Source organism: Bos indicus, chromosome 16 (genome assembly GCF_029378745.1).
Source record: "Bos indicus isolate NIAB-ARS_2022 breed Sahiwal x Tharparkar chromosome 16, NIAB-ARS_B.indTharparkar_mat_pri_1.0, whole genome shotgun sequence".
Classification (NCBI taxonomy): Eukaryota; Metazoa; Chordata; class Mammalia; order Artiodactyla; family Bovidae; genus Bos; species Bos indicus.
Genome location: NC_091775.1, coordinates 18,653,931 through 18,678,366, shown reverse-complemented (window position 1 = coordinate 18,678,366; position 24,436 = coordinate 18,653,931). Strand labels below are relative to the sequence as shown.

At 38.1% G+C, this 24,436-nt stretch overlaps 1 pseudogene; it reads left to right on the top strand.

Annotated features, from left to right (window-relative positions):
* Positions 1-701: 701 nt before the first annotated feature.
* The window catches only part of LOC109570119 (E3 ubiquitin-protein ligase MGRN1 pseudogene), a 43,446-nt pseudogene continuing 19,711 nt past the window's right edge, over positions 702-24,436 (top strand).

Here is a 24,436-nt window from a genome sequence, read left to right as displayed (position 1 = left end):
GTCTGTAATATTGTACAGGAAGCAGTGAACAAAACCATCCCAAATAAAAGGAAAAGCAAAAAGGCAAAGTGGTTATCTGAGGAGGTTTTACAAATAGTGGAAGAATGAAGGGAAGTGAAAAGCAAGGGAGAGAGGGAAAGTTACATCCAATTAAATACAGAGTTCCAAAGAGTAGCTAGAAGAGACAAGAGGGACTTCTTCAATGAGCAGTGCTTAATAATACAAGCAAACAACAAAAGGGAAAAGACTAGCGATTTCTTCAGAAAACTGGGAACATCAAGGGAGAATTCTGCCCAAAGATAGACACAATAAAGGATAAAAGTGGTAGAGACATAGTAGACGCTGAAGAGATCAAGAAGAGATGGAAAGAATACACAGAAGAACTGTATAAAAGAGACCTTACTGAACCAGATTGCTATGATTGTGTGGTTAGTCACCCAAAGCTATATATATATATATATATTCTCTTCTAAAAACATATTTTTAGTTGGCTTTTATTCTCTAGAAATCAAAAAAATAATATTTTTCAGTATTTTAGTAACTGGGGATGTTACAAAAAAATCTTAAAGTTTTGGTCAAGTCTTTTTGTTTGCTTAAAAGCCAAGATTTTTTTTTTTTTAAGCAGCCTCAAAATGGTGATTCTTTACTTAAAAAAATAAAATGCCTCCTAGCTATCTCCCTTTTTTTCTACCTGAGTGAGTATGCGGAATAAACTATCCCCAGCAAGCACTGATCAAGTGAGCAAGTATGTTTTCTGTTTAGTGGAACAAGTGAAAGATCTGGTAAGACTCCACAGTGACACATCTTTTCTTTACAAATAGAAGTCATTGCATAAAGATTAAGATGATGAAACTGAGAGATCAGAGAAAATTCTTGATATTTTCAGTTTCTGACTTCTGAATACAAATGTCTTTCACTAAAAAATAAGTCCCATCCTTTAGCCAGAATGGCTTAGAAAGTGGATGCTCTGGTATATTCTTTCACTCAGATAAAAATTAATGGAAGATAAAACATAAAAAAAGGATCATGGTCAATTAAAAATAATATTTACATTTTGACAGCCAAGAAATTGAGCAGAAATGCAAAGAAACTAGCAGGACTAGAACCATTGGACTGCTGGGCTCTTGATAAAGTTGGAAGAGCCAGAATTCAGACTCCTTGGATCATGGCCCCTGCAGGTCTCTACCTTTAAGTTGAGGAGTAGGGTAGGTCCCTTTGCTTGTGAAAAGAGTCTGGAAACGTAGTGAAACAATGTCTGGATCTATCATTCATGTCAAACTGTGAAAGAGAGACTTGGGGGAAGCAGACAAGAGAGTCAAAGCCTCTGAACTGTATTGTGGGTTGATAACTGGATATGGAACAACAGACTGGTTCCAAATAGGAAATGGAGTACATCAAGGCTGTATATTGTCACCGGCTTATTTAACTTATATGCAGAGTACATCATGAGAAACGCTAGACTGGAAGACAAGCTGGAATCAAGATTGCCAGGAGAAATATCAATAACCTCAGATATGCAGATGACCACCCTTATGGCAGAAAGTGAAGAGGAACTCAAAAGCCTGTTGATGAAAGTGAAAGTGGAGAGTGAAAAAGTTGGCTTAAAGCTCAACATTCAGAAAACAAAGATCATGGCATCTGGTCCCATCACTTCATGGAAAATAGATGGGGAAACAGTGTCAGACTTTATTTTTTGGGGCTCCAAAATCACTGCAGATGGTGACTGCAGCCATGAAATTAAAAGACGCTTACTCCTTGGAAGGAAAGTTATGACCAACCTAGATAGCATATTCAAAAGCAGAGACATTACTTTGCCAACAAAGGTCCGTCTAGTCAAGGCTATGGTTTTTCCTGTGGTCAAGTATGGATGTGAGAGTTGGACTGTGAAGAAAGCTGAGTGCCAAAGAATTGATGCGTTTGAACTGTGGTGTTGGAGAAAACTCTTGAGAGTCCCTTGGACTGCAAGGAGATCCAACCAGTCCATTCTGAAGAAGATCAGCCCTTGGATTTCTTTGGAAGGAATGATGCTAAAGCTGAAACTCCAGTACTTTGGCCACCTCATGCAAGAGTTGACTCATTGGAAAAGACTCTGATGCTGGGAGGGATTGGAGGCAGGAGGAGAAGGGGATGACAGAGGATGAGATGGAAGGATGGCATCACTGACTGGACAGATGTGAGTCTGAGTGAACTCTGGGAGTTGGTGATGGGCAGGGAGGCCTGGCATGCTGTGATTCATGGGGTCACAAAGAGTCGGACATGACTGAGCAACTGAACTGAACTGAACTGAACTGGAAGATCTGAGACACTTTTCCTGCTGAGGACCCTGGGTAGAATGAAGTGGGTGGAGCACACAGGCAAAATCGCTGGAAATGAAGCAATGAGCAGTGGGATAGAGAATACAATTAGGATAATTTGGAAGGTAAAACCTACTCAAAAGGATAAGAGAATTTTGCCAGCAGACTGCTTCATACTTGAACAGTTACTCTTCCCTGGTCTCCAGCTCACTGGCCTCCTCTATTGATTTTGGACTTTCTCCCTTAATGTATCTCTCTGTCTCTCTCTGTGAGTCTCCCTCCTCAATCATTAGATCTCATGATGTCCATAATAATAACCAGTGAGAGTATAACTGGTATTCTCCACAAGTTTGAAGTACAAAATCTTTAAATCTTTACCCATGAGACTGGCACTTTTAAATTACCTCAAACTTAAATTTTCTTTCTAAATATTATGTATTCCATGTATATTTATACCATAGTTCTTAAGGACTTACACAGAAAATTTTTGAAGCAGAAATATTTTCTCTTAGGATACTGTCTCTAGCTACCTGTGGAGGAGTGGATAATGGATATTTTTAAACGAATAAAAAGCTAAAATAAGAAAAAGAAAACTACTGCAATTAAGCTGACTACAGTTTGAAATTTAACTTCATTGATCATAAGTCAATCCAATTTATTGATTCAGAATTCCCTTCAGAGAATGAAGATCTAAAATGAGGAAAGGAAGCTGAGGTGCATGTGTAGGAGGAATTTTTCCTATCCTTATTCGTAGTCAGAAAAATACTTGGGTTAATTGCCTTTGTTTTAGGTAATTGAATATAATATTAGTAGAAAAGTAGTTATATTTACTGTATTAAAAAGAGTACAGTTTAAATTTAGAATTTGGATGAAGGCAACAGAAAAAGGAAGATTATCTTGTGAGGACAGATTTTGTTGATTTATTTTTAATAGAGATATTTGTCATCTGTCTACTTCAACATGTAAAACCTAAAAGTTTGACTATACATGATAATAGGATAATTTTAACAGTACTAAGATTTTGGCTATAGAAGTACTCAAGCTTCAGACATCCTCTCACCAACATAAAGTCTTACTTTATTTTTTATTCAGTTCAGTTCATTGGCTTAGTCATGTCCAAATCTTTGCAACCCCATGGACTGTAGCACACCACGCTTCCCTGTCCATCACCAACTCCTGGAGTTTACTCAAACTCATGTCCATTGAGTCGGAGATGCCATCCACCCATCTTATCCTCTTTTTTCCCCTTCTCCTTCCACCTTCAATCTTTCCCAGCATCAGGGTCTTTTCAAATGAAGCAGTTCTTTGGCCAAAGTATTGGAATGTCAGCTTCAACAACAGTCCATTCAATGAATATTCAGGACTGATTTCCTTCAGGATGGACTGGTTGGATCTCCTTGCAGTCCAGGGGATCTCCTTTCAGTCCAAAGTAATATATTCCATTAAGGGTAGGGGTTAGTAGCTCAGTCGTGCCCGACTCTTTGGAATTAATAATGCCAAAGCTGAAACTCCAGTACTTTGGCCACCTCAGGCAAAGAGTTGACTCGTTGGAAAAGACTCTGATGCTGGGATGGATTGGGGGCAGGAGCAGAAGGGGACGACAGAGGATGAGATGGCTAAATGGCATCACTGACTCGATGGACGTGAGTCTGAGTGAACTCCGGGAGTTGGTGATGGACAGGGAGGCCTGGCGTGCGGCGATTCATGGGGTCGCAAAGAGTCGGACAGGACTGAGCGACTGAACTGAACTGAACTGGACTGCAGCCCACCAGGCTCCTCTGTCCATGAGATTTGCCAGGCAAGAATACTCGAGTGGGTTGCCATTCCCTTCTCCAGGGAAACTTCCCAACTCAGGGATCAAACCTGGGTCTCCTGCACTGTAGGCAGATTCTTTACCGACTGAGCTACAAGGAAGTACAATATATCCCATTACTTATATTTATTTATCTGTTTGATATTTAATTCTAAATATTAATCATTATTGCCTTTCGATACTGTACAGTTCTCAGTGTTCTCAAAATTTCGGTGATCCTTTGCAAAGGAGCTAAGCTGAAATTGACTTAGCACATTCTTATTTTATAGAGAGGCCAAATTAATAATGAAGAAAACTTCCATAGGAATAATTAAGAATGTAAGAAATATACCCTCCAGCAAAGTAATAACTTCAAAGGCATACAGTACATGCAACTGTAGAAAACCCAATTATAATTTATTATGATATAGTCATTAAAATAACTTCCCCTAGAGGTTTTCATGAAGTAACACTTTTATAGCTTGTACTTTAAATATAAAGGCAGCTTTTATTTTAAAATAATTACGAGTTTAGCCTTTTTACTAATTCATAATGATATACAACTATTTTATTGGTGATTCAACTTTCCAATTATTGAACACTTTTCTACTTTCCAGTGCAGCTTTGAGCTATAAAATGTCGTATCACCTGGTCATGCTTACTTGTGTTAGTTGCTCAGTTGTGCCCAACTCTTTGCGGCTCCATGGACTGCAGCCCACCAGGCCCCTCTGTCTATGGGATTTTCCAGGCAAGGATACTGGAGTGGGTTGCCATTTCCTTTTCCAGGAGATCTTCCCAACCGAAGGATAGAACCCTGTTCTCTTGCACTGCAGGCAGATTCTTTACCGACTGAGCTATGAGGGAAGCCCCAAATATTAAGCAAAACATGTGTGTGTGTGTGTGTGTGTGTGTGTGTATAAAATTTGGTAAGCCCTAAGTAAACATGGGGCTTCCCTCATAGCTCAGTTGGTAAAGAGTCTGCCTGCAGTGTAGGAGACCAGGGTTCTATCCCTTGGTTGGGAAAATCTCCTGGAAAACGAAATGGCAACCCACTCCAGTATCCTTGCCTGGAAAATCCCATAGACAGAGGAGCCTGGTGGGCTGCAGCCATGGAGTCACAAAGAGTTGGGCACAACTGAGCAACTAACACAATATTTGATTAGTATCTGTCTGCTTCAGAGCATAAGCTTTGTGAGGGCAGGGATCATATTTATTTTAAAGTATCCCTAGTTGATACAAAAACTGACATGCTTTGACAATATGCTTCAAGAGATTTGATAAATTAATGTTAATGAATGAAATAAGTAATAGAGCTGAAATTGCTTTCTATTAAATACACTCCTTTTGAATTCAAAATTAACAAGGATGCCTTGAGCTCTTTCCCAAACACTCAAGAGACTTATAAGGCCAGACTTATATGGAATTAATTAATTGCCCCAAGAGCTTTGTAAGGCAGGAAGAGTCATGTTCACACAGTTAATGATGAAAAGGAAATGATTGAAGACCTATCTCCTGTTCCTAGTGCTCTTTCCATTATACTCCAAATACTGATTTTCACTGAGAATGGATACCATATTTGTTATTTTAAGTACTGAGTCAACATTTATAGTGCAATAGTTTTAACTAATACACCATTAGGGGTAAGATTTTTGGGGAGGATTGTGTTTATTTGGGGAGGTGGTGGTTTATTTGCTAAGTTGTGTCTAGCTTTTTGTGACCCCATGGACTCTATCCTGCCAGGCTCCTCTGTTCATGGGATTTCCCAAGCAAGAACACTGGAGTGGGTTGCCATTTTCTATCCTAGGGGCTCTTCCCCACCCAGGGATAGAACCCAGGTCTTCTGCATTGCAGGCAGATCCTTTACCAACTGAGCCACTAGGGTAGCCCTTATAGAGGATTATCTATTTTTAAAGTGGGGACACAATAAAATATTATATAGTCCTAAATGTCATCTAATTGAAATATACAGGGAACCTCAATTTATAAAGTCTAAAGAAAGATGCTCTGGTTGAGGGGAAGGCAGGAGATTGAGCCTACAAAATTTCCCTTCATCCCTACTTCATCCTAAAGATATTGTTAAAGACCTGAAGAACCCCATGGAAGATTGTATGAAAACCATGACTTTTGTCCAAACTCTTGAAGTTTCAGAGACATTACAGACTTGGGCTTTTATAACATGTTATTTCTTAAGTATGGAGTGAGCCTTAGATTTATATAAAAACAGTAAAACTCATATACTTTATATCATATGTAATTAACATTAATCTGCTTTGGAGAAGACAGCCCTAACAACTTTCACACTCTAAAGATAGTTATCTATAATAATGAACAGTGCTTTATGAAACATTTTATTTAATTTTCTGGTTAAAGATATTTGTCTCACTTTACTTTTCTTAGATATACCTCCATCAATCTTTTGGTATAGTCAGTAAAGTCCAAATAATTTTCCTTTAGTATAAAAATAATGTTTTATGAAAGTAGAGATGTTCGACAGTTGGAAGTTCAGGGACAGAGTTGAGCCTAGAAATACAGAAACACAACAGACCACTAATAATATTTAAATAATGGTGAGTAGAGGGTATTTTTTAATGAACGAGAATCCATAGGAAAGAAGATAGAGTCTGAGGCAATTCCTTAGCCCCTTGGAACTAGGATATTCAGGGATTGAGTAAAGGATGAAAGTGAAAGGTGAAAGTGAAGTTGCTCAGTCCTGTCTGACTCTTTGTGACCCTTGGACTGTAGCCCACAAAGCTCCTCCATCCATGGGATTCTCCAGGCAAGAATACTGGAGTGGGTTGCCATTTCCTTCTCCAGGGGATCTTCCTGACCCAGAGATTGAACCCAGGTCTTCCGCCTTGCAGGCAGACGCTTTAACTTCTGAGCCACCAGGGAAGCCCTAGCAAAGGCAACCTGGGAAAGGTAATCAAAATGTGGAAGATTAGGCAGAAATACACTATCACAGAGTCAACAGAAGAAAATATTTTAAAATGAGGGGAGTAATTTGAGTTAATTGAGAGAGCAAGTGGGCTGAAAAGAAGTTATTTGAATTGCCACTTTGGCAACACATATATCATGGATAACACTGCCATGAGTGGTCTCCTTGGAAGGGTAGAAAGAGTAATAGAAGTGGATTCAAGGCAGACTGGGAGATAAGGAAGAAGCAATGGAAGAGAAAACTCCTTGTTGAGGTGGTTAATGGGATTAGGGCATCTGTTCTTGCTAATTAATGCCTATAGAAAGAAGATGTTAGGTGCCTACCCTCTCGTAGAGACGGAGCTAGAGGTGCTTCTACTTTTTTTTTTTTTGATAATTCTTTTTTTATGGCTTTATTTTATAAATGTTACAATCAAACAGTACCATAAAGATTAGAATTATAATCTCACATTTAAAAGTACTTTGATTTCTACTATTTAATTTTTTATATGGACTCATCATCTCAAAAAAAGATACAACATTCTTTGTCAACTCAGCTAGCTAGTGTTGCACCTCTTGATATTTGGCTTAACTGTCAGTCTAGGAGTGCTCTCTTTCTTAATGATTATATTTTAAAGGGATGGCTCCTCCTCCTTGAGAAAGACATTCCTCGGTTGTAAAACTGCCAAGAGGCTGATTTACATGCCCCTACTTTTCAAAAAGGCAGAGAAACAATTTAAAATTTCAAGTGTTCTAAAATAAATGCTCTAAGAAAAAGGAAGTTAGAGGTCTCTCTTCAGAAAGAAACCTGTCTAACACATCATCAAGCTTGGAGAACAGTAAGGCTTCCTATGTCACAGGGAATGTGAACTGTGTATTAGGGATGTCCAGATAAGAGTAAGGTGATGCAGAGAAAAAGTTGTGCAGGAGACCTGGGTTTGATTCCTTGGTTGGGAAGATCCCCTGGAGAAGGGAACAGCTACCCACTCCAGTATTCTTGCCTGCAGAATTCCATGGGCAGAGGAACCTGGTAGGCTACAGTCCATGGGGTTGCAAAGAGTTGGACACGACTGAGCTGCTAACACTTTAACCTTCATGGCCATAATAAAAATGGATAATGGTGAATTATGGTAATTGCTAACAATGACCAGGAAATATAGGAGTTGGTAATTAGCAGAATACTTAACATTGAGATTTTTTTAATAGTATAAGTTAGAGGTTATAAGAGATTTTAGGCTGTAAACTAGAAGCTGAGATGGAGAAAAAGTCATTTGATGAGGAGACTTCAGATATCAATAAATTGGATATTTTGTTAGGTAGTTGCTTAAGTAACCAGTAAAGATAGGAGCATGATAGAGAGATCTCTGTTGAGCTGGTGTTAACGTCTTAAAATCGTCAATGTTTGAGAACAACTGAGAAAATTGTTAATGGCTGTAACAAGGAAGTGCTATGGTCTGATGGTCATCAACAAAAGCAGCTTTATTTTCATTGGTTTGTTTGAGAATGGAGGAAGAAGTGTCTAGAAGTAAAAAGGAGGAGGAAACCAGTTCCAAGGCTCATGGTAGACAAAGTGGGCTGGGGGTGGGTGGGTAGAAAAGAGCCACCCTGAAGTGATGCCTGGTTTTCTTTATTTGTCTGTTTTATTTTGCTTTGTTTTGGCTCCTATATTTCAGTTGGATAAAGAAGATGGATAAAGAAGAACATTCTGACAAATGTTGAGGATGGGGAAGACTTGGTTGCAATTTCTGAGAAATATAATAAAAGTGTTTGTGGGACTTGGAAAAGATGGGAGATTTGGTCAGATTAAGGAGGACACAGAGATATTTGGATAAATGTCCATATGATGATGGCTCACCTGTTGCTTCGGATAAAAGCTGAATAAATAGGGCTGCAACCAATGGTAGAATTAAAACTGTTGTTCTCCTAGGGTCATGGAAGTAAGCCCTGTAATTTCCTCCTCCTAGGAATTAATCTCTTGGGTGGTGTAAATTTGGAGACAGATGGTGTCATGGCAGAGGAAAATGATTTGCCGGGAAGTTGGGGAGGGGGCCCTGTGGGAGTCCCTTAAGACTCTCAGTAAATGCTGTGCTCTGGAAAAGGACCTTTACCAAGGCTCCTTGATTTTTGTTGTGATGGTGATTGCTTTGAGCATTATAGTAAAATTATTCATGTTATTATGGTAGCATTGAAAATACATAAATACTTAGTCTTTCACTCACTATTTAACTAGAAATTAACCATTTGTGGATAATTATCATTGGGTAAAACTCCAATGTTCACATTGATCCCATATATCAGTTTAAATTCTATCCTGAAAGCCTCATTTCTTTTCCTACCTGAAGGTGAAAGAAGAGAAAATGATTCAATAAAACCTCTCCTTTGTACTATTTACCTGTAATCCTATATTTGTGATTTTTGTTTTTAGGAACTGTAATAGAAAGAGATGAGTGCTTTGTAGGGAAAACAGTTTTGTCATTTCACAGACTCTCACTCACCCCTGACCCACAATTCTCCAAACCCTGTCAGTTCCTAGCCACTCACGTTACAGCCCACATAGCATCCCCTATAAAGAAATGGATTCAATGAAATCATTCTGCTGTACACAGACTTACTATTTAGTCAATGCTGACAGACTCCTGTAGCTAACAAGGTAATGTGTCAACATGACATTTCTTTATAACTTGTTTTAATGTTTTAAAGTCTGGACTCTTGAAGTATAGACTAGTTAATCAATTTTACAGAGACCATGCACATTTCTCTAAAAATAATGCTTAATGTGAGCTTGTGTTTGTTGGGAATTTATAGAAAGCAATGGAATTTCAGAACTATTTTATTTTTTACTCTGCACAAAGAGAAATGGGAGATAAGGGAGATACAAAGAAAAGAGAAATAACTAAATAACTTAATATTCATCTCATGGTGTCAAACATGGTGCAAGATGTTTTAATGATATTTCTTTTTCACAATGACATCATGAAACACTGTAAAATAGATATTAATATTCTTGCTTTACAAACAAGGAAACTTAGTTTCAGGAAACATTAACTGAATGAGCAATTTATCTACTGTCATAAAGCTGCTATATGTTATACATGGTCACAAGATATATCATTTCATTTTAAAAAACATTCTCTACCCATGTCCCAGAAAAGAAACTGAAAAAAAACTTTCACAAGAAAAAAAGAAAAAAACCTGTGCAAAAAGGAATCTATGATGTGATACGAGAAACTGTCCAAAGTCCTATGAGATCTCATATGAAGAAGAGATGATTTCTGGAAATTTTATATAAGAGGGGTTATTTTGAGTCAGATAGAAAAGAAAAGAATTAGAGAAATTTAAATAAAAGCCTAGACCATTTACAGCAGAGCAAAATTGAGTTGCTGAATTCAGCTGAGCTGAAATTTATAGTGTCTTTGCTCTGCTTTAGTTTTTATATTGGGAGGGAGGATTAAAAAAAAAAAAAAAAAAGTAGGCAGAGAAGAATGATCCAGAAAAGTCAGAGAGATTGAAGCTTCAGATGAGAGAAAGGATAATTGATGAAGCAATGTTCTAGATGTAATAGGGTACATAATCATAGCCACCATTTGTCATCATTTTTGTATTTCAACACCTCTGAAATCAGAATGGGTTTTACAATTGATAAGAAAGCATCATTATCGAATTTTAATGGGAGTATTTTTCTATTCTTAGAATATATAAAGTAATTGTGATTCATACAAGGAATGGGTTGTCAGTTTGAAAAATACAGTAGGTATCAAAAGTTTAGACATTTTGTAGTTTCCAGAGTCATACTTTAATTTTTGTTCCTTACTTAAAAAAAAAAAAAAAAAAAAAAAACGCTCTCTCCCCCATTTTCTCTCACTTAGACTCCGGCACAGCTTGAATTTTTCATGCACAGCTTGAATTTTTCACGTTCTTAACAATCATTGTGTTTGAACCCATCCTATAAATACTTGTGAATCCCAGGGCTATGCTCCTGACTCTGCTTCCCCTGACCCACTGTCTGTCAATGGGCTCTCTCCTATCCTGCCCCAATCCCCTGGTCTCTAGCCCTAACAAATCCCCCTTCTATGTCTTCAATCTCCTCATCTCTTGAAAAAATCACCGACTCACACTCCCAACCACTTTTTGAATACATCTGCTTCCTATAAGTCTAAAAAAAAAAAGTCTTGTCTCACTTTAGCCTTCCTCTTATAAAACAACAACAAAACATCCCTAACTTTGTGTCCACAGTCTTGTTTAAAGAAGTCAAAATCAACATATTCATTCAGGTGAGAAGTCATAGTTTAGTAACAATATTCTACTCTATGACTTGCTTATGAGACACATATAATTGGTCTCAAAGTCCCTCGATGGTACTTAATTAATGTCTCTCAGGTCTGCTACTTGTTTCAAGACTTATTTTTTATTCCAATTATTGAAATAAAAGAACAAATCATATTCTATGTAATAATTCAGCAATAATGAAGTTTCTCAGGGATAACTGGGAGACTTACCTTATCCTCTTCATTGTTAGTTGTCAGTTATTTACATTGTATCATTCTATGTTTGTCCTTTACTTAAACAAACCTAAATGTTTTTATGTATGTGACATAGACTATATGTGTTTTCTCTTATTAATGCAGATGTTACCAATGCCAATAATCTGTGGCATGAGTTGCAAATGTGGACTTTGTCAATGTTTTCATCAAGATCAATTTAATACAGTCTATGATTTAAAGTCAAATTTCTTCTATCATGCGATAATCTGACTAATTATATTGGACTTGGCATGCTGTCTTTAACTTTACTAAGAGGGGCTAACAAAGCTAATTAGAGCATTTTCAGGTTTGTATTTCTCATTCGCATGAAATGTGCACTTGATCTTTTGAAGTGAAAGATCACCATGATTTGTTTGGCTATTTTTCACTCTAAGATTGTCATTATGTATAAATGATGGCTGGCAAAATAAGATTATTGCTGAGTCAACTTAGATAGCCTGTTCTCCAAAAAATTGAATGCATTCTTTCTGTGTGTATTGTTAAATTGTGTGCATTTAAAAACTTTCTAGTATATTATGATAATTTTCAACAAAACATAAAGAAAGGAGGAAGAAAGGAATAGTTTATCTGGTTGAAGAATATAAAATTGCTATTCTTACTTGGTCAGAAATCTTTTGAGTCGTTTTCACGTATAGATACCAAGTGATGATTATATTCAAAACTTATTGACTGTACCCCTATTTATTATATTTCTTCTTTATTTCAAAGGTAAATGTAGTATATTACTAAATTTCATGTAATCTATAGTTGTTTGCTAAGAATGAAGGTATTCAGAGGATTTTACTTTCTTTAGTTACTAAATGTTTTTTTTTTCATGTTTTGTGAAATTTTTTATATTTTTTTAAATACAAATTTATTTATTTAAAGTGGAGACTAATTACTTTACAATATTGTATTGGTTTTGCCATACATTGACATAAATCTGCCATGGGAGTACATGTGTTCCCCATCCTGAACCCCCTCCCCCTTCCCTCCCCATCCCATCCCTTCATCCCAGTGCACCAGCCCCAAGAACCCTATATCATGCATTGAACCTGAACTGGCAATTTGTTTCACATATGATAATATACATGTTTCAATGCCATTCTCCAAATCATCGCACCCTCGCCATCTCCCACAGAGTACAAAAGTCTGTTCTACACATCTACATCTGTGTCTCTTTTCCTGTCTCGCATACAGGGTTATCATTCAGTTCAGTTCAGTTCATTTTAGTCGCTCAATCATGTCTGACTCTTTGCGACCTCATGAACTGTAGCATGCGAGGCCTTCCTGTCCATCACCAACTCCTGGAGTTCACTCAGACTCACGTCCATCGAGTTGGTGATGCCATCCAGCCATCTCATCCTCTGTCATCCCCTTCTCCTCCTGCCCCCAATCCCTCCCAGCATCAGAGTCTTTTCCAATGAGTCAACTCTTCGCATAAGGTGGCCAAAGTACTGGAGTTTCAGCTTTAGCATCATTCCTTCCAAAGAAATCCCAGGGCTGATCTCGTTCAGAATGGAATGGCTGGATCTCCTTGCAGTCCAAGGGACTCTCAGGAGTCTTTTCCAACACCACAGTTCAAAAGCATCAATTCTTCGGTGCTCAGCTTTCTTCACAGTCCAACTCTCACATCCATACATGACTACTGGAAAAACCATAGCCTTGACTAGACAGACCTTTGGGGTATCATTACCATCTTTCTAAATTCCATACATATGCATTGGTATATTGTATTGGTGTTTTCTTTCTGGCTTACTTCACTCTGTATAATAGGCTCCAGTTTCATCCACCTCATTAGAACTGATTCAAATGTATTCTTTTTAATGGCTGAGTAATACTCCATTGTGTATATGTACCACTGCTTTCTTATCCATTTGTCTCCTGGTGGACATCTAGGTTGCTTCCATGTCCTGGCTATTATAAACAGTGCTGTGATGAACATTGGGGTGCATGTGTCTCTTTCAATTCTGGTTTCTTTGGTGTGTATGCCTAGCAGTGGGATTGCTGGGTCATATGGCATTTCTATTTCCATTTTTTTAAGGAATCTCCACAGTGTTCTCCGTAGTGGCTGTACTAGTTTGCATTCCCACCAACAGTGTAAGAGGGTTCCCTTTTCTCTACACCCTCTCCAGCATTTATTGCTTGTAGACTTTTGGATAGCAGCCATTCTGACTGGCATGAAATGGTACCTCATTGTGGTTTTGATTTGCATTTCTCCGACAATAAGTGATGTTGAACATCTTTTCATGTGTTTGTTAGCCATCTGTATGTCTTCTTTGGAGAAATGTCTGTTTAGTTCTTTGGCCCATTCTTTGATTGGGTCATTTATTTTTCTGGAATTGAGCTGCAGGATTTGCTTGTATATTTTTGATATTAATTCTTTGTCAGTTGCTTCATTTGCTATTACTTTCTCCCATTATGAAGGCTGTCTTTTCACCTTGCTTATAGTTTCCTTTGTTGTGCAGAAGCTTTTAATTTTAATTAGGTCCCATTTGTTTATTTTTGCTTTTATTTCCAATATTCTGAGAGATGGGTCTTAGAGGATCCTGCTGTGATTTATGTGAGAGAGTGTTTTGCCTATGTTCTCCTCTAGGAGTTTTATAGTTTCTGGTCTTACGTTTAGATCTTTAATCCATTTTGAGTTTACTTTTGTGTATGCTGTTAGATAGTGTTCTAATTTCATTCTTTTACAAGTAGTTGACCAGTTTTCCCAGCACCACTTGTTAAAGAGATTGTCTTTAAAACACTTTAATAATCCTCTTAAATTATTTGAAAACAGGTTTGATTAGTTTAATAGACCTTGCATTTAAAAGTGATAGTATCCTCATCTTTTAAAAAAATCTGTCAAGTAATATAGATTCCTAGGGAGCATGACAAGGAAGCATTATCCAACTGTACAACATTCATAGAATAACATTTTTCCTTGAGTCTCTGTCTCTTGGAGAATCTAGCTTGAAGAAACCTTTAGAACAAGTTTTCTTTCTCACTTGAGCCTAGAGCCTACAACAGACTTCTCCCAGCGTCCCATCATATCCTTCCTGTTTAAAGTTTCCTAAAGGGAAATCTTCACACTGAGAGCTCAAAAGTAATAAACAAATTTGAGAAACTCAAAGGTATTTAGGAGTTCAAAATATATTGGATATCTAAAGGATTCCTTCCCAGCCCCAGATAAAAATCCAATATTCTTAAAAAAAAAAAAAAAAAAAAAACTCTGAACATGTGATCTATGTTCTCACATAAGAAATCCCACACTTAGTCTTAAAATAATCTACCAGGAGAAAGAAAATAGAAACCTAGAAATCTGTGGTTCAAAGCAAGTTACTTAGTCTTCTGCCTCTTACTTTTCTCATCTGTGAAGTTAGATAATAATTATAAGTTTGTCATAGGGTTATAAATAATATGTGTACACCTTCGTCTAGTCAAGGCCATGGTTTTTCCTGTGGTCATGTATGGAAGTGAGAGCTGGACTGTGAAGAAGGCTGAGCGTCGAAGAATTGATGCTTTTGAACTGTGGTGTTAGAGAAGACTCTTGAGAGTTCCTTGGACTTCAAGGACATCCAACCAGTCCATTCTGAATGAGATCAGCCCTTGGATTTCTTTGGAAGGAATGATGCTAAAGCTGAAACTCCAGTACTTTGGCCACCTCATGCGAAGAGCTGACTCATTGGAAAAGACTCTGATGCTGGGAGAGATTGGGGGCAGGAGGAAAAGGGGATGACAGAGGATGAGATGGCTGGATGGCATCACCGACTCGATGGACGTGAGACTGGGTGAACTTCGGGAGTTGGTGATGGACAGGGAGGCCTGGCATGCTGCAATTCATGGGGTCGACAAGAGTCAGACACGACTGAGCGATTGATCTAATCTGATCTGATCTGATTTAGGATAACCTCTCTAACATGGCAAAACATTTACTACCTCTAAAGGGAATATTGTTCTACCTCCAATATACATAGACTATAAATCTAGGGCCTTCATGGGGAAATTGAAGCCACTCGTGACCTTAAATTTGCATTTAAAACAACTCCAGATTTCCACCAACATATGGAAATGTTGGCAGGAGTGCACAATTTTCCATTTATAGATTTTATTTGTTTATATTTTAAAGATGTACAGTGTTTTCTTGGACAAAGTTAGAAATCACATCAAATCTGGTTCTTCTTGCTATCTCTCATCTCTCTCTCCCCTCTCTTTCTCACACACACACACACACACACACACACATACACACAGACACACACACCACATGCAGCCAGAAGAATCCCTGACAGTACTTGTCCATAGCTTATCTCTTATATAAGTCTTGCAAAAAGCTCACAAAGAAGAATTTGAAATGTGGTTAATAGGGAACAAAAGGAACTACTGTGAAATATACTACAGAAAACAAGATAGAAATGAGAAAAAAATTTAAAAAGGAATATTCTCCAAAAACCATATTTCATGGACCTGTTAAACAATTAACTAGATGTTAAAAACTCAGGATAAGACAAAAAGAATCAGATTAAAAACAAAAAAGAGTTAATGGAATTGGAAATACCCCAAGAGATATTAAAAGGAAGTGTTTTCCAAAAACATAAAATTTATACAAAGAAGAATTTATGAAATCTTATTCTATCACCTCCACTAGCTTTGTTCGTAGTGATGCTTTCTAAGGCCCACTTGACTTCACATTCCAGGATATCTGGCTCTAGGTCAGTGATCACACCATCGTGATTATCTGAACCCAGATAATCATGATGGTGTGATCACTAACCTAGTATCCAGACATCCTGGAATGTGAAGTCAAGTGGGCCTTAGAAAGCATCACTACGAACAAAGCTAGTGGAGGTGATACAATTCCAGTTGAGCTATTCCAAATCCTGAAAGATGATGCTGTGAAAGCGCTGCACTCAATATGCCAGCAAATTTGGAAAACTCAGCAGTGGCCACAGGACTGGAAAAGGTCAGTTTTCATTCCAATCCCAAAGAAAGGCAATGCCAAAGAATGCTCAAACTACCGCACAGTTGCACTCATCTCACACGCTAGTAAAGGAATGCTCAAAATTCTCCAAGCCAGGCTTCAGCAATATGTGAACCGTGAACTTCCTGATGTTCAAGCTGGTTTTAGAAAAGGCAGAGGAACCAGAGATCAAATGCCAACATCTGCTGGATCATGGAAAAAGCAAGAGAGTTCCAGAAAAAATCTATTTCTGCTTTATTGACTATGCCAAAACCTTTGACTGTGTGGATCACAATAAACTGTGCAAAATTCTGAAAGAGATGGAAATACCAGATCACCTGATCTGCCTCTTGAGAAATTTGTATGCAGGTCAGGAAGCAACAGTTAGAACTGGACATGGAACAACAGACTGGTTCTAAATAGGAAAAGGAGTACGTCAAGGCTGTATATTGTCACCGTGCTTATTTAATTTATATGCAGCGTACATCATGAGAAACGCTGGACTGGAAGAAACACAAGCTGGAATCAAGTACTTGAATAGTTTATACTAAGTATATAATTTAATTATGTATCTACCTTTTGCTTTCAGACTTTTATGGACAGTTTCAAGGGTTTATGTCTCAGTAGGCAATGGCTTCTTCAAATTTACATAATAATGAAATAATTATTAAGAAATTTAATCAGTATTGAAATTTTACAAATAAACACATATTGTGAAGATGTTAGCTATAATAACATATAAGGCATGGATAGAAAGGGACTTGAGAATTTCTATCAGGTGCAGAATGGGAGTCGAATCAAAGGACATTCCCTTTTTCTAAAAAGAAGAACCTTGGAATACTTGCCTGTAAGTATTTCATAATTGCTATTAATCAGTAACTGCCATATGGTTTCCATTATTTCCTTTCCAAACAGAAGTACTTGCTATTACACTTACCATGTGCTGCTTTCACCACTGTATATTATTTGTCTCTATTTCCTTTACATGCTTTCACATAAAGGGAGGGCTTCCTTGGTGGCTCTGATGATAAAGAACCTGCCTGCAGTGCAGGGAGCTCAGGTTCAATTCTTGGGTCAGGAAGATCCCCTGGAGAAGGGAATGGCAACCCACTCCAGTATTCTTGCCTGGGAAATCCCATGGACAGAGGAACCTGGCTGGTACAGTCCATGGGGTTATAAACAGTCAGACATGACTGAACACTTTTCATTTCACTTCACTTCAAATAAAGGAAATCTACATCTGGTCCTGATGAAGAACTATCCATCATAAGACCGTGAGTTTCAAGCCTAAGGCCATGTATGTGTGAATAAACCATCTGAACCATCTTTGGTACATTTGTTGGGAGGGGGGCAGTAAGTGTATTTTGTAAGCAGAAGAGAGATAACTCAATTACAGTAACCAAGGAATGTACTTCTTAAATTTTATTATTGTCAAAGCCATTGACTCACTTCTGCCCCTTGCAGCTTTCTGCCACATTGGCTTTTGCCATGTGATCTGTTACAGCCAATAGAATGTGAGCAAAAATGTCAAAAATGTTATTCCAGTCCAGTGATCTTAAGAGAAATTTCATGTTTTCATTAGTCATTTTGTGTTCTTGTTCTCTGCCATGAGAACAGCAGGACCCAGGACCCAGGCAGTAGTCTTCTGTTCAACCTATGCTCCACAGTGAAAAGGTCATAAAGCCTTACTGAACCAGTCCATACCAGTGCAGCCTAGCAAATGTGCAGCTGAAATCTTGGCATTCCCTATTGCTGTAGCAAAAGATGACTAAGAGACTATATTTTTTAAATAAATAAGGCAGAAAATACATTTGAACATACAAAAAATATAAATCGAATCATATGTTCTTTAAGCCCTTCCTAAAAAAATTAACAATTTAAAATTTTCAGTTGAACATAAGGTGAATTGAGAAATTATAGCAAAAAGATTTGTGATATGCAATTCAATTTATTTAATAACAAGATAAGACTAAAACAGAGTGTAATGTAAATGTAATCAACTCTGAGAATTCATAAGTAATATAATTAATAATATTTAAGAGGGAAAGGGAAAGAAAAATTATGAGGCTGTGAAATCACACTGATTATCTCATTTGAAACTGATAAACAAGTAAAAAGATGAGAATGTTTGAAGGTTTAAAAAAGTAGAGTAGAAAAAAATATATTAGAAAAAAATGGTGTAGTCATAAAACCCAGAAGTTGTATGATTGTGATAGTCCTCCCATGTCCCATTTCAATGAAAGATTTGTTGCCTGTGTTGAAAGACTGAGAACATTGTTGGTAGATAAATGTTTTCAAGGGTTGCCTGAGCTGCAAAGACTCATCTAGCCCATGTCTCACTCTGCCACATACTGTATAAATGACTGGCCATCTCAGCTCAAAGTGGAACAACTCTGAAGGCCCACTGTAGCTCAGAGCTCCTGGAGTTACCAGTCCAGACTACTGTTGGGTTTACATTCCAGCTTGACTTCTCCCTTTATCCAGACCTGATTCTTATCCCTCCTATTCATAAACATGCATCCTAAGTGCTACTGCTGCTAAGCCACTTCAGTCGTGTCCGACTCTGTGCGACCCCATAGATGGCAGCCCACCTAAATATCTTAATGCTAACTGTGTCTCAGAATATACTTCTTGGGAACCCAACACAACAGAAGGTAAAGGGGAAAGAACGTATCTTAGCTCACATGTATGCTAAGCTATTTTAGTTGTGTTCAACTCTTTGTGACTTTATGGACTGCAGCCAACCAGGCTCCTCTGTCCATGGGATTCTCCAGGCAAGAATACTGGAGTGGGTTGCCAAGCCCTCCTCAGGGGGATCTTCCCCACCCAGGATTAAGCCTGTGTCTCTATGTCTTCTGCTTTGGCAGGCAGTTTCTTTACCAGTAGTAACACCTGGTTTCCTCAAAAAACTGATTCCAAGACAAACATTTACAGAAATAATTTATTCAGGACATGAAATGACTCAAAGGTTCACTTTTAAAAGCAGACTCACAAGAATAGGAGCCTGTACTCACTTATCAAGCTCTATGAGAAATTTTAAGAATAAAAGAAATCAAGAGCCTGAATTAGGGAAAGGCTCTAGGCAACTAGGAGCTGCTTACTGGGACATTCTTTCTCATTTTGTACACATTCTATGTAACCTAGAGCTATAAAGGAGGTCTCCTGTGAGATACAGGCATTATATCACCCAGTAGAGAGTATTAACTTATGAAATACATCCACTTACTACCCTAGGTTATTATATAGCTTATGGGAAAATTTCCAGGGAGTCATAGCCCACAAATTCCATAGATTCTAGCTTTGTTCATTGCAAGTAAACCTATACAGTACATGTTCTACTTCAACATTCATACATAAGAACTCTTCTCCCTGAAAACAGGATTAATGTGGTTTGTAAGGACAAGAGGTACAGTAATTACCATATTTATAAGGAGGTAAGACTGAGACAGCTGCCTTCCTTCTTTCACTGAGACATCTAGACATCACAGAATGACTTCTTTTATTCCCTCCTCCCTAGAGGTAGTAAGATTTGAGGAGAAGTAGGGGAAAGAGTAGGAAATTAATCAAGGAAGTCATGAAAGCTAATAAAGTGCCTACTAATTAGAAGGGCCTCTGCTTTGGGCAACTAGAAATTTATTCTGGAGTGGGAGGTTGGGGTTGGCAGATGTAGACTTTATATATAAGATGGATGAACAAAAAGGTCCTACATTATAGCACAGAGAACTATATTCAATATTCTATGATAAACCACAATGGAAAAGATTATTTGAAAAAGAATGTATGTATATGTATACGTTAATTATATATGAATCTCTTTGCTGTACAGCAGAAACTAACATAACACTGTAAATCTACAGTTCAGTTCAGTTCAGTTCAGTCGCTCAGTCGTGTCCGACTCTTTGGGACCCATGAATCGCAGCACGCCAGGCCTCCCTGTCCATCACCATCTCCCCGAGTTCACTCAGACTCACGTCCATCGAGTTGGTGATGCCATCCAGCCATCTCATCCTCTGTCGTCCCCTTTTCCTCCTGCCCCCAACCCCTCCCAGCATCAGAGTCTTTTCCAATGAGTCAACTCTTCGCATGAGGTGGCCAAAGTACTGGAGTTTCAGCTTTAGCATCATTCCTTCCCAAGAAATCCAGGGCTGATCTCATTCAGGATGGACTGGTTGGATCTCCTTGCAGTCCAAGGGGTGCAGCATATTCACAACATCATCTTTCAGGATCCTGAAATCAACAGTATTTCAATTTAAAAAATAATAAAATAAAATCCAATGTCTGCTCTTTCATAAAAAATGTGCAAAGAACTTAGTCACACTGTAAAGTACATGGAATATTATCAATATTAAAAGACTTACATATTTAAAATTAGAAAACTGAGTGAAATTATGGTATTGTAAAAAATTGGTATCTTCACCATGTTTTTCCTGCAGGGGCCGGGATTGATGCCCCATTGGTCTGGATGGTGATCATGAGGAAGCCGCACAGACACAGATCAGATCAGATCAGATCAGTCACTCAGTCGTGTCCGACTCTTTGCGACCCCATGAATCATAGCACGCCAGGCCCCCTGTCCATCACCAACTCCCAGAGTTCACTCAGATTCACGTCCATCGAGTCAGTGATGCCATCCAGCCATCTCATCCTCTGTCTTCCCCTTCTCCTCTTGCTCCCAATCCCTCCCAGCATCAGAGTCTTTTCTTTTATTTTTTTTTTTAAATTTTATTTTATTTTTAAACTTTACATAATTGTATTAGTTTTGCCAAACATCAAAATGAATCCATCACAGGTATACATGTGCTCCCCCTCCTGAACCCCCCTCCCTCCTCCCTCCCCATACCATCCCTCCAGGTCGTCCCAGTGCACCAGCCCCAAGCATCCAGTATCGTGCATCGAACCTGGACTGGCAACTCGTTTCTTACATGATATTTTACATGTTTCAATGCCATTCTCCCAAATCTTCCCACCCTCTCCCTCTCCCACAGAGTCCATAAGACTGTTCCATACATCAGCGTCACTTTTGCTGTCTCGTACACAGGGTTATTGTTATCATCTTTCTAAATTCCATATATATGCGTTAGTATATTGTATTGGTGTTTTTCCTTCTGGCTTACTTCACTCTGTATAATAGGCTCCAGTTTCATCCACCTCATTAGAACTGATTCAAATGTATTCTTTTTAATGGCTGAGTAATACTCCATTGTGTATATGTACCATAGCTTTCTTATCCATTCATCTGCTGATGGACATCTAGGTTGCTTCCATGTCCTGGCTATTATAAACAGTGCTGCGATGAACATTGGGGTACACGTGTCTCTTTCCCTTCTGGTTTCCTCAGTGTGTATGCCCAGCAGCAATTCCATTCACCATTGCAATGGAAAGAATAAAATACTTAGGAATATATCTACCTAAAGAAACTAAAGACCTATATATAGAAAACTATAAAACACTGGTGAAAGAAATCGAAGAGGACACTAATAGATGGAGAAATATACCATGTTCATGGATTGGAAGAATCAATATAGTGAAAATGAGTATACTACCCAAAGCAATCTATAGATTCAATGCAATCCCTATCAAGCTACCAACAGTATTCTTCACAGAGCTAGAACAAATAATTTCACAATTTGTATGGAAATACAAAAAACCTCGAATAACCAAAGCGATCTTGAGAAAAAAGAATGGAACTGGAGGAATAAACCTACCTGACTTCAGGCTCTACTACAAAGCCACAGTTATCAAGACAGTATGGTACTGGCACAAAGACAGAAATATAGATCAACGGAACAAAATAGAAAGCCCAGAGATAAATCCACGCACATATGGACACCTTATCTTTGACAAAGGAGGCAAGGATATACAATGGATTAAAGACAATCTCTTTAACAAGTGGTGCTGGGAAAACTGGTCAACCACTTGTAAAAGAATGAAACTAGAACACTTTCTAACACCATACACAAAAATAAACTCAAAATGGATTAAAGATCTCAACATAAGACCAGAAACTATAAAACTCCTAGAGGAGAACATAGGCAAAACAGTCTCTGACATACATGACAGCAGGATCTTCTATGACCCACCTCCCAGAATATCAGAAATAAAAGCAAAAATTAACAAATGGGACCTAATTAACCTTAAAAGCTTCTGCACATCAAAGGAAACTATCAGCAAGGTGAAAAGACAGCCTTCAGAATGGGAGAAAATAATAGCAAATGAAGCAACTGACAAACAACTAATCTCAAAAATATACAAGCAACTCCTCCAGCTCAACTCCAGAAAAATAAATGACCCAATCAAAAAATGGGCCAAAGAACTAAATAGACATTTCTCCAAAGAAGACATACAGACGGCTAACAAACACATGAAAAGATGCTCAACATCACTCATTATCAGAGAAATGCAAATCACGACCACTATGAGGTACCATTTCACACCAGTCAGAATGGCTGTGATCCAAAAGTCTACAAGTAATAAATGTTGGAGAGGGTGTGGAGGAAAGGGAACCCTCTCACACTGTTGGTGGGAATGCAAACTAGTACAGCCACCATGGACAACAGTGTGGAGATTCCTTAAAAAACTGGAAACAGAGTCTTTTCCAATGAGTCAACTCTTCGCATGAGGTGGCCAAAGTACTGGAGTTTCAGCTTTAGCATCATTCCTTCCAAAGAAATCCCAGGGCTGATCTCCTTTAGAATGGACTGATTGGATCTCCTTGCAGTCTAAGGGACTCTCAAGAGTCTTTTCCAACACCACAGTTCAAAAGCATCAATTCTTCGGTGCTCAGCATTCTTCACAGTCCAACTCTCACATCCATACATGACCACAGGAAAAACCATAGCCTCGACTAGATGAACCTTTGTTGGCAAAGTAATGTCTCTGCTTTTGAACATGCTATCTAGGTTGGTCATAACTTTCCTTCCAAGGAGTAAGCGTCTTTTAATTTCATGGCTGCAGTCACCATCTGTAGTGATTTTGGAGCCCAGAAAAATAAAGTCTGACACTGTTTCCCCTGTTTCCCCATCTTTTCCCATAAAGTGATGGGACCGGATGCCATGATCTTCGTTTTCTGAATGTTGAGCTTTAAGCCAACTTTTTCACTCTCCACTTTCACCTTCATCAAGAGGCTTTTTACAAGAGGATGTGAAAGATTCATTAGTCGCAGAAGGAAGCTTTTTGCTGAGGAAAACAGAGCAGGCTCCTGAGCAGAACTAAAAATGGTTGGATAGAAAAGAAGAACCTGGTGGCATGAGGAATGGTAATGGTTGGTACTAGGCATGGAGTGAGGATTCCTGCTGGCTGGCGGGGGCTTCATGGTTCAGATGTGGGCGAAATGGGGAAATCAAAAGCTATGCTTGAAAGTTGTCAGCACTCAAAGATCAAAAATGACTCAAACTTTTTATTAAAACACCTGACATGATAAAGTCATGAAGACTTAGCTGAAAGTTCTGAGACATGCCTTTGGCTGCCTGTGCTCACTAGGAATGTCTATCTATCCTTGTATCTTTGTATCTATCTGTATTTTTAAATAGAGGTCTCAATAATTACTTAGCCATAGTGAGGTTTTGTTTTAGCCAAAAAGCCGTTAGGGATTTTCCATAAGATGTTATTATTATTATTTTTCTTAAAGCATTATTCTATTCTAAATGCACTTTAATTTTATTGTTTGGATTCTATCAGCTTAAATAGATTTATTTACAATTAATATTCTATAAGAAAAATTCATGAGTTCACTAAATCACACAACTGAATATTAGGTTGGTACAAAAATGATTGTGGTTTCTGACCATAAATTTTAAATCATTATAACTAGGCCCACAAACATCTTTATTCATAAAAATGGGAACCATTACAATCAATACATTCTTGCCAGCAAGAACTGTTTGTTTACTTCTACAATGTAAAAATCCTTGCTTTGGGATTTGACAAACTCTTGGGAAGCATTTTTGGTTGTGGAAGTATTTTCCTTGCAAAAAGT